At 47.1% G+C, this 11,537-nt stretch overlaps 1 protein-coding gene across 1 annotated transcript in view; it reads right to left on the bottom strand.

Moving 5' to 3' along the window:
- Positions 1–416: 416 nt before the first annotated feature.
- Positions 417–11,537, bottom strand: part of TTC9 (tetratricopeptide repeat domain 9) — a 69,873-nt gene continuing 58,752 nt past the window's right edge. Inside the window, exons 2-4 of the transcript XR_008699653.1 lie at positions 6,667–7,100; positions 2,512–2,617; positions 417–1,178 (exon numbers count right to left, since the gene is read on the bottom strand). The gene's annotated coding sequence lies outside the window, so the exon portion shown is untranslated. The remainder of the gene's footprint in view (positions 1,179–2,511; positions 2,618–6,666; positions 7,101–11,537) is intronic.

The raw sequence follows: 11,537 nt of genomic DNA, 5'->3' as shown, positions 1-11,537 counted from the left end.
GAGTGAAGGGTGGATTAACTAGGGTAGCAGAGACAGCCTCTGGCTGTCAACAGAGGCTGTTGTAGAAGTTGTCTGCCCAACACCCAGGAAAGGATGGCAGCTAGACTAGGCCGTGGTACCTTAGGTGCCTCTTGATGAAAGTGAGAGAGGAGAGTAAAAAAGCTGGCTTAAAATTCAACATTCAGAAAACTAAGATCATGGCATCCAGTCCCATCACTTCATGGCAAATAGATGGGGAAACAATGGAAACAGTGAGAGACTTTATTTTGGGGGGCTCCAAAATCACTGCAGGTGGTGACTGCAGCCATGAAATTAAAAGACCCTTGCTCCTTGGGAGAAAAGCTATGACCAACCTAGACAGCATATTAGAAAGCAGAGACATTACTTGGCCCACCACAAACGTCTGTCTAGTCAAAGCTATGGTTTTTCCAGTGGTCATGTATGGATGTGAGAGCTGGACTATAAAGAAAGCTGAGTGCCTAAGAACTGATGCTTTTGAACTGTGGTGTTGGAGAAGACTCTTGAGAGTCCCTTGGACTGCAAGGAGATCAAACCAGTCCATCCTAAAGGAAATCTGTCCTGAATATTCACTGGAAGGACTGATGCTGAAGCTGAAACTCCAATACTTTGATCACCTGATGTGAAGAACTGACTCATTGGAAAAGACCCTGGTGCTGGGAAAGATTGAGGGCAGGAGAAGGAGATGACAGAGGATGAGATGTTTGGATGGCATCACTGACTTGATGGACATGAGTTTGAGTGAACTCTGGGAGTTGGTGATGGACAGGGAAGATTGCAAAGAGTTGGACATGACTGAGCAACTGAACTAACTAACGAACTAACCTTAGGTGAAGAAAAGGAGAACACCCAGGTCCTACTGATGGACTTGATGTGGAGATTCCATCACTAAGGGTAGCTCCATGGGGCTTGCTTTGCTCCCTGGTGAAGTGGAAGCATTGGCTGGGATGGGAGGGGGTGGGGAGGTTGGGGAAATGTTAAGTTTCAAGCCCAACCCAATAGCTGCTGGTTCATAGCTCTCACGAGAATATGTAGTTGGGGTTAACATTTGGTTGGGATGATGTCTGGAACTGTGTGTTCTGGGTTCAGAGTTCTTTGTCCCCTTTGATTCTGGCTGATGGACGGCATCTCTTTAGCACTCAAGATTTATGCTCAAAAACCTGGAAAGGGAGAAAAAACAGAGCTGCTTAATGAATGGAGGCTAATCAAAGCTGGATGCTCAAGCCTCACTTTCAAAGCCAGTGATAATGCAAAATCCACTCAGCATCCTCAACTCAGTCCAAAGATCTTGTTCCTTAATGAGGAAAAAATGGAAACACAGTGGCCTGGCAGCTGGGGCTGGGAGTAAACAAAACTACTGTTTATGGCAGTAAACCATAGCTGAGCACGGGCCTCTTGTCTAAAGTCAGAGAGTGACGGGTGGGCACTGGAGGAACAGGGCAGGGAGGCTGTTTGGTGAAAAGCATTAAGTGTTACCAGGGACGTGGGAGAACAGCAGGAACAAACTAAGGAAATACTAGGGCGCAAGGAAGGACTGTTTGTTAGTTTGTTTTTAATTGCATAGAACACCGTTGCCAGGATTTTAAATTGTAGTGCTCTGGGCATGTGATTAAGCGAGAGGGTTTTGTTGGCGCCAACTGGGATACCAGGTTGTTGTTGCAACTTATGATCTTCTGATATTAAAATTTCAGGGGCTAAGTGTGTGTGTCCCTCTCCTCTTTGCACCTTTTTCCTCTGGGCCTCCAAGCTCCACGTAAAAATAATCAGCCTGCTTCATTTGTTTTGTTTTTGCTGCCTGGATGAAAACCTCATCTAGGTCTTGGTCTGTCCCGCGGCGATAATGTCAGCTGAGGGGGCTTCCAGACTGGAAACAGAGACGGATGATCACAGCCCAGCCGCGAGACGCCCCAGCCATTACAAAAGCCCCATGCAGTTTCTTCTTCTTTTTATCATCATGGCATTTCAGAGCTGACTATGAACTTGGCAATTACCTTCTCACTTTGTATATGAGAAATCTGAGGGCCAGAATTGTGAGCTGACTTCCTGTAGGTGATTCAGTGGATGGCTGGAATCAAGAAATGCCCAGACTGGAGCCAGGGCCAGGGTCCTCTCTGTCTGAACCTTGAGGCCCCTCCTGTAGCTCCAGGTCATCTCTTCTCCACCCTCCCCTTGCCCCAGCCTCCTCTGGCATGAACTCCCACCCTCCTGAGATACTGCTGTTCTGCCAGTCTTTTGGCCTGAAGTATGGCAGCCCTGCTGCAGATGTTTCATGGAGAGGGAAGAGGAAGGTCATGGCCCAGGGCACTGAAATGCTTTATGAAACGGTAGATGATAGTTCAGTTTTCAAGTCACGAGGGAACCATTTCACCTTGGCAAAGGCAACTTACTTAGTGGACCGTAATGGCCTGGAAGAGTTCCTGCCCCTCCCCAAAGTGAGCAATTTCAGCTCTGCCAGCACAGGCCCATTACATCATAAAGACACTGCGTGTTTACCTGGCAATTATCTGGAATGGGAACCAGCCTTTTCAAGAGGTTCTCTTTGATCCTTCCTAGCAATACCCTCAGGTGTGGGGGCCAGGGGCCGATGGAGGGCTTCTTCCTAGAGGATGAAAAGGGAGGCAATGCAGAAGGTCTTGAGAGGGATTAGAAATCAGGCCTGGGTCTCTGGGGCTCCTGGCCACCCTTTCTGCGTGCTTTCTTCTTGGACCTTGCTGCTACCACAGCAGATAGAGGATTGGGAAGTTTCCCCTTTCCCCAGTTTCTCCTTCCTCGGGTCAAGTAAAGAAGTTTCTCAGGTGCTCCTTATTAGGAGTGGATAAGGGAGAAATAGCTGAGGATCTTCAGGACTGAAAAGCATTTTTGCTTGTTTATGGTGATCATGTCCCGGATGTCCTGATTTCAAATATTCTGTATTTATACTTCCCGGAATTTATATTCTGGTTTGGGGTTCTGAAGATAGAGATATTACACATATTTTCAAGTGAAATTCTTCACACCCTTCCTGGTATCTGACTTTGAACCACAGGAAGAACAGAATCAACTCTCCCCCCACCCCACAATCACAGCAGCTGATAATCGAGGGAGCCTGTGTTGCAGCCGAGCAAGGCGGAGCGTGTTTGTGAGCATGGGTTTGGCAATTAGTTCTGGGTTCAAACCCAAGCTTCCAGAACCATAGTTGACAATATTTTTCTAAGGCTGTTTCAGAGCATTAGCCTCTGGGTTATCCTCCTAATCATTGCTTCCTGTCTCAGGGCCTTTGCACGTGTGCTTTCCTTTCTCTGGAATGCTTTTCCCCTAGAGACCCACATGACTACACCCCTGCCTCCTTCAAGCCTTTGATCAGTGTGATCAGGTGGAGGCCTTTCATGATCACTTTAAAACATGATCACTTAAAAGTTGTAAGAGTAGCTTAGAGGGTAAAGCATCTGCCTGCAATGCAGGAGACCTGGGTTCGATCCCTGGGTTGGGAAGATCCCCTGGAGAAGGAAACGGCAACCCACTCCAGTACTCTTGTCTGGAAAATCCCATGGACGGAGGATCCTGGTAGGCTACAGTCCATGGGGCAGCGAAGAGTTGGACACGACTGAGCGACTTCACTCACTCACTTAAAACTGCAGTCCTCGTACAGCACAAGGAACTCTACACAATGCTCTGTGCTGACCTAAAGGGGAAGGAACTCCAAGGAAGAGGGGATATATGAATACATGTGGTGGATTCACTTTGCTGTATAGCAGAAACTAACATGACATTGTAAAGCAACTATACTTCAATTAAAAAATAATAATCAAATTAAAATAAAATTGCAGTCTTCCATGCCCTCATTCCATCCCCTTCTTTGCTGTGCTTTCCCACAGCATTTATCACCACCCTCTGGCATATTATACAATTCAACTCTATTTCTTATTGTCTGTCTTCCCCAACTACAACAGAAGCTCCATGAGGGCAGGGATTTTCATCAGCTTTGTTTATTGCTTCACCCCCAGTATTTGGAACAGTGTCTGGCTCTTGGTAGGAACTTAACAGATATAAATGGATACATAAATTTGAGCAAGTCACATCTTTTCTGATCCTATGTCCTCCCTCCCTTAGAGGTTAGAGTGAGAATTAAGACAACTGTTGTAGATGAAAATAATAGCCAACATATATTGCATGCTGGCTTAATCGGTGTCAGTTTTCAAATGTGCTAAGTGCTTAATGGGGATTATTTTGTTTCATCCTCCCCCAAATCCTATGAGGTATTCTTTTCATCTTCATTTACAGAAGAGGAACTTGAGGCTTAGAGAAGTTGACTCATCTATCCAGGGTCACACATAATTCAGATCCATATTTGTTTGAGCCCAAAGCCAGTGCTCTTAACCCTGACAGCCCCATGCACGGGGCTTGGGGTGTAGCCAGGCCTCGGCCAGTGCTAATTCCCTTCCCCAAGTCACACAGTAAGACCTTTGTGGCCGCTCTGCCCCCCTTCTATTGTGAACCTGTCCCTCCCACTGAGACCTGACACCTTGGGGGCATCCCCTGACCTCAGGAGGCAGCGAGGTGTATTTAGCAGGGAGATGGTAGGTCTGTTGGTTGGGAGACCCAGGTTCTGGCCCCTCTTTGCCACTAACCCACTGTGTGATCTTGGGCAATTGTTTCCCCTTCCTGGGCCCCAGGTTCCACTGGTTTGATGAGCACTGAGGTTTCTCTCAGCCACAGCCCTCGGGACAGTGGGAGGACACCTCTGGGTTGTGTGGTGCATGAATCACGTCGGAAGAGCCTGCCCCCAGGCTGTGGCCTTAACCCCACTCTCCCCAATAGTACAGTCTATCCTGATTTGACAATGGCTGACCTTTCCCTTCCCACACCTCTAGAGTTTGAATTTCTGGCTGCTGGATTTGAGTGGGAGGATGGAGGAAGTGAAGCATCTAGTGATTTTCTAAGCACTTTTCTAGGGGTGAGACCAAGAGGAAGAAAAGGCTTGAGAGCCCTTTGCACCGATAGGCACTGCCTGAGACAAAGCCATCGCAGGACATGGACTTCCCTTGGGGGCTCACAGCGGACATGTACCTAACCCTCTGAAAACACTGCAAAAGAACTTTGGGGCTGCTTGTAAAAGCCCATCTATCTGCCCAACAGCCCCTTACCAATTAACCACCACACCTCCTGCCAAAAGGCCCCCGTATCTCTTTATTTGCCAACCCTAAAACTTTCTCACTTTAGTTCCAAATTCTAAACTGGGATTTCTACACTGTTCTCCTTATGAAATAGAGGTGAGTTGGAGGTTGATTAAGCCGAGTTAGTCAATGTTTTAGGTTGTTTTCTTCACTGAATCATTCACTTACTCATTCATTCATTTGACATTTATGTCCTAGATTCTTTGCAAGGGATTCAAACAGGAAACTAGTCAAGTCCTGGCAAACTTAAATTGGGTAATTGGTCATGTCATTTGAGGAGAGTTAATAGAGAGATGGGGAAACAATGGAAACAGTGAGAGACTTTATTTTTTGGGCTCCAAAATCACTGCAGATGGTGACTGCAGCCATGAAATTAAAAGACCCTTGCTCCTTGGGAGAAAAGCTATGACCAACCTAGACAGCATATTAAAAAGCAGAGACATTACTTGACTCACAAAGGTCTGTCTAGTCAAAGCTATTGTTTTTCCAGTGGTCATATATGGATGTGAGAGTTGGACTATAAAGAAAGAATTTATGCTTTTGAACTGTGGTGTTGGAGAAGACTCTTGAGAGTCCCTTGGACTGCAAGGAGATCCAACCAGTCCACCCTAAAGGAAATCAGTCCTGAATATTCATTGGAAGGACTGATGCTGAAGCTGAAACTCCAATCCTTTGGCCACCTGATGTGAAGAACTGAGTCATTGGAAAAGTCCCTGATGCTGGGAAATATTGAAGGCAGGAGGAGAAGGGGATGACAGGGGATGAGATGGTTGGATGGCATCCTCGACTCGATGGACATGAGTTTGAGTAAGCTCTGGGAGTTGGTGATGGACAGGGAAGCCTCGCGTGCTGCAGTCCACGGGGTTGCAAACAGTTGGACACGACTGAGCGACTAAACTGAACTGAACTGAATATTTTCAAAGATGGATAGAGTATAGGAAAACAGGGGATACTGTAGTTCCCTGGAACTAGAAACATCAGGATGGTATTATCAACCCTGGGCTGAAGGGATAAAAGGAGAGAACGTTTCCAAAATCCAGCAGGAGAGACCCCTGTGGAGAGGAACACCTGGCAGGAGCTGTGTGTGACCTTAGGTTGAAGGACTCATCTCTCTGGTGAAAGGAAAACCTTGATCTCCCTCACTTCCCTCTGTTAGGGAAACCACTGACCCAAACCACTTGCCCTGGCCAGGCAAGTTAGTAACTGCTTGCATGAGTTATAACAGGAAGTCCTAGTAAGGAATGTGGGACTAACAAGCTACCACCAACCGAAAGAATCTGGGGGAAGATCAAAAGAAGAAAGGAGATGCCAGTCCATATGTTCTGCCAACCTCCCAGAATCCTTCTCTCTAACATCCATCTTGGCTGAGCAATGTGTGCGCCACCAGGAAGGTCCCTGAGTCAGAGTGATTGGCCAGAGACAACCTGGAAACTAACCACATCACCATAAAACCCGAGACTGCAAGCCACGTGGCAACCCTCCTGGGTGCCCTTACCGTGCTGCTCTCTGCCCGGGTGCCCCTTCCCAGTCAAGTCTTGCTTAGTCAGCATGTGTGTCTCCTTGGACAATTGATTGATGTTGTCGGTATGAATCAGCTTCTTGGGGTTCACAGCAGGGCAGAGAAGAGCAGAGTGGGGATCTGGAAGGACAAGCAAGATTTCTAGCATAGAAATCAGACACAGCCTCTGTCCTCAAGGAGCTTGCCTATGAGAAGGGGAGACAGGAGTGCAAAAATCAATTACAGTGTGATAAATGCTTTAACAAAGACGTAAACAAAGGACCAGAGGATCCCAGGGGTTAGGAAACGGAATTCGCCAGGAAGGGTGTTCTCGGGTGTGAAGGGTGAGAGAGGAGGCCGGTTCCTGGAACATGGTTTGCAGACAGAGATGTTTCTCAAATGAGGATCAGGCTTCTTGGAGGAAGAAATATCTGAAAAAATAAATAAATAAATAAATAAAAAGAAAGAAATATCTGAACTGAGACCTAAAATACAAATAAGAATTGGCCAGGAGAAGAAAAGAAAGAAAAGGAGTCCAGGCAGAGTGAAAAATGTGTCTAAAAGCTGGAGGCTGAAGCAGAGTATAGAACTCTTTGGGAAACTGTAAGTAATGTAATAGGATAATGTAATGTAATAAAGTAATGTAATCGTGTTGAGGGGGATGGGTGAGAGATGAAGCTGAATATAGAAGGGCCCAGAGCATGAAGAAATTCTTTTGCCAGACTAAGGAATTTGCAATTTTTTCTAAAACTTCTTTTTCCAGACTAAGGAATAATTTGCAGTTTTTAGGTAAGTCCCTAAAAGGTCTTAATCAGGGGAGTGGTATCATTGTATTTATGTTTTAGAAAATCACTTTGGTTGAAGAGGAGAGAGTGGATTAAGGGTAGGGAGATTGGAAAGAAGGTCATTTTCAGTCCTCCAAGTGAGAGATGACAGTGGACTGAAGTCAACTGGTAGAAAAGGTGATGATAAGAAGTATTAAGAAGGTGAAGCTTGGTGGGATTTGGGAATTGGATGTAGGAGGAGATGGTGATAAAGTTTACTTAGGTAAGGATCTTTAGAGAAGAAGGAGTGTGTGTGTGCGTGTGTGTGTGTGTGTGTGTGTGTTGGGAAGATAGTGTGTCATGGTGGAGAAGATGGAGGGAGTTGATAGCTAATCCAGTTTGGGCATATTGAGGTGACGGCACCAGTAGGAAGACCAAATATAACTTGGTGCTGAGACTAGAAGAAAGGGGGCAGGGCATGACCATCAAAGAATGACACAACCATTAAGAAGAACAGAATATGATAAAAACCGGTTAGAACCTACTAGACCCAAGATGGCAGAAGACTCAACTTCCGGTACACCTGGAGCCTGGTTACAAGTGCAATGTAACACCTTAGCATACTAAGTGACATGCCCACAGGTGCCATGACAGTTCTGAAAAAGTGAAAGTCCTTCAGTCATGTCCGACTCTTTGCAACCCCATAGAGTGCAGCCTGCCAGGCTCCTCTGTCCATGGAATTCTCCAGGCCAGAATACCGGAGTGGGTAGCCATTCCCTTCTCCAGGGGATCTTCCCAACCCAGGGATCAAACCCAGGTCTCCCACATTGCAGATGGATTCTTGATGATAAAAGGCCAAAAAGTGAATGGTGCCCCAATTCCAGAAATCCCTGCCCCTTCTCCAAGATAGAACATTCCTCCCACTCACTGGCCTATGAAATTTCTAAGACCATAAAAACTAACCACTCCCACACCTCGGTTGCTTACATTTTTAGACAATCCCATGCCCTGAGCCCGCTGCTCTCACCTTCTGCTACTGCCCACACCTGGTATATGGAGTGTTGTCCAGTCACTGAGCGTCATGTCCGACTCCTTGCTATCCCATGGACTGCTGCACTCCAGGGTCCCCTGTCCTTCACTGCCTCCCATAGTTTGCTCAAATTCATGTCCGCTGAGTCAGTGATGCTATCTAACTTCTCACCCGCTTCTCCTTTTGCCTTCAATCTTTCTCTACATCAGGGTCTTTCCAATGAGTCAACTTTTTGCATCAGGTGGCCCAAGATTTGGAGCTTAGCTTCAGTGCGTATCTCACAAAATAAACCTGCTTTCACTTTACTATGGCTCACTCTTGAATTCTTTCCTGCTCAAAGCCAAGGACCCTCACATAGTAGCCCATCCCAGGGACTCACTCGAGACCTGGGACATGACCATCCTCTTGTTCAGAAGAGGTCTTGGTGGAAGCTATGGATGTGAGAACCATCAGAATGCAAGAGATGATTATGGCAATAGAGGATCTGAGATCACCATGGAAAGAGCTTAGAGTTAGGAGAAAAGAGCACCAACAAACACTGACTAGAGGATGATAGAAGTAGAGGAACTGATAAAGGAGATGAAGAAGGAGTGGCCTGAGAAGAAGGAGACAGGAGAGAGTGCAGTCATAGAGCCAAAGAGAGTATTGAGTTCTGAGAGGAGGCAAGAGAAGTGAACATGTTGGACATTTCTGAGAGATCCTGGGCACAGGAGTTGGTTAACAGCATGACTGTCCTTTCTCCTTCGATGCCTTTTAATCTGTAGATAAAAAATACTTCCTGAGCTTCCACAGTATGGCTGTTATAGGCTGAATTGTGTCCCTCCCCAAAAGATCTGTTAGAACCCTCACCCCTCTGTACCAGAATGTGACTGTATTTGGAGATAGGGCCTTTACGGAGGAGAACAGACCAGTCACTCCTAAAGGAAATCAGCCCTGAATACTCATTGGAATGACTGATGCTGAAGCTGAAGCTGATGCTTGCCACCTAATGTGAACAGCCAACTCTTTGGAAAAGACTGTGATGCTGGGAAAGACTGAAGGCAAAAGGAGAAGAGGGCAACAGAGGGTGAGATGGCTGGATAGCATCACTGACTCGATAGACGTGAACTTGGGCAAACTCCAGGAAATAGTGAAGGACAGGGAGGCCTGGCGTGCTGCAGTCCAGGAGTCAGACATGACTTAGTGACTGAACACCAATGGGTGGGTTCTAATCCAACAGGACTGATGTCCTTATAAGAAGATGATATTAAGATACAGACAGGTGCAGAGAGAAGGCCATGAGAATATGGCAATCTGCAAGCCTCTGGAAGAAACCAACACTGCCTATGCCTTCACCTCCAACATCTAACCTCCAGAACTACAGGAAAATAGATTTCGGTTGTTTAAACCACCCAGTCTGTGGCAGCCCTAGGGAATTAATACTGTGCTTTACATAGGGATTTGAAAAAGCAGACAGCATGGGTTAAGGCTCTCAAAGAACTTAGAACTCTTTCAGAAGAGAAGCAACACAGAGATTAGCAACTGGCCCTTCTAGCCAAGGTAAATCAGGTTTTTGTAATTAGATTGGTAACAAACCCTGCTGGAGGTTAGAGAAGCAAGCACTTGCTCTATTCCGGGGAGGGGGTGGGGCAGGTCATCTGGGGAGATTTCAAGGAAGAGGTGTTATTGAGCTCAGCCTCAAAGCATATGGGGGCTTCCCAGGTGCTCTAGTGGTAAAGGATCCGCCTGCCAATGCGGGAGGCATGAGAGACGAAGGTTCGATCCCTGGGTCAGGAAGATCCCCTTGAGTAGGAAGTGGCAACCCACTCCAGTATTCTTGCCTGGAAAATCCCATGGACAAAGGAGCTTGGCAGGCTACAGTCCATCGGGTCGAAAAGAGTCAGGCACGACTGAGTGAGCACAGCTTGGAAGCATGTGCAGGATTGAAATTGGCAGGGAAAGGGAAAAGAAACCCCAGTGGATGGACAAAGCTAGCAAAGGGGTGGAGAGGAGAAAGTGGGGGCTGCTGAGGGAGACAGCCATTGTTCAGGCTGGCTGAAGGGGCAGCTCCTTCAGTAGAACTGTGGGATACGGGGTATACACAGAGACTGAGAGCTACAGGTCCTCTCAAGTTCTGTTCTCTCATCCATGCTAATAGAGGGTTTAGCCAAGCACTTGGCTGCCCAGCCAGATAGGTCCTTTGCCGCTAGGTATGGTCATGTGACCGGGTTTCGGCCAATAGAATGAATGGAAGAAGTGGAGCAAGGCGGGCTACAGTCCATGGGGTCGCAAAGAGTCTGACATAGCAATTGAACAACAAAAGCAGGGCTTTTTAACTAGGGGCAGTTTTCTGCCCCAGGAGATACTTGACAGTGCCTGGAGAAATTTTTGGTTGTCGCAAGTTGAGGCTGAGGAGATAGAGTCGTGTTACGGGGTAATGCTGCTGCTGCTGCTAAGTCACTTCAGTCGTGTCCGACTCTGTGCGACCCCATAGACAGCAGCCCATCAGGCTCCCTTGTCCCTGGAATTCTCCAGGCAAGAACACTGGAGTGGGTTGCCATTTCCTTCTCCAATCTACGGGGTAATAGGAATGCACTAAACATTCAACAATGCACAAGACAGCCCCACCCCCACCCCCACCGCCCAGTAAAGGATGCTCGGGCCCCAAACATCAATAGTGCTGAGACCAACAGCCACTGAGGTTGGTTCTACAAAAAGCCCATGTTCTTTCTATTACACCAAATTGGGTGGTGGGAGTGAAGAGGGGGTTATAAAAAAAAATGATACGGTAGGATAAGGCAGTCATGAAAAAATTAGTTTAGGAAGGGTTAGCCTAGAGGGGTGCAAGATGAGCTGGAGGAGATGGGAGAAAAACTAAGAGACTAATGGAAACCACTGACAAGGTCCAGTTGAGAGGCGGGAAGGACCTGGAGGGGTGGGTGGCGGGACCAATAAAGGGAGGAGAATTTAAGTGTCGGTGGCAAGAACTTGCTGATGGAGCGTATATAGAGGATGGGAGAGGCAGGGAAAAGTGAGACAGGCTAGTCCTTGAGGATTCCATCTCATTAACCCCTCCCCCTTCCCACCCCCTCCCA

This window comes from Bubalus kerabau, chromosome 10 (assembly GCF_029407905.1).
Source record: "Bubalus kerabau isolate K-KA32 ecotype Philippines breed swamp buffalo chromosome 10, PCC_UOA_SB_1v2, whole genome shotgun sequence".
Taxonomy (NCBI): domain Eukaryota; kingdom Metazoa; phylum Chordata; class Mammalia; order Artiodactyla; family Bovidae; genus Bubalus; species Bubalus kerabau.
Note: the sequence above shows the minus strand (reverse complement) of the source record. Positions and strands in the feature narration are given on the sequence as shown.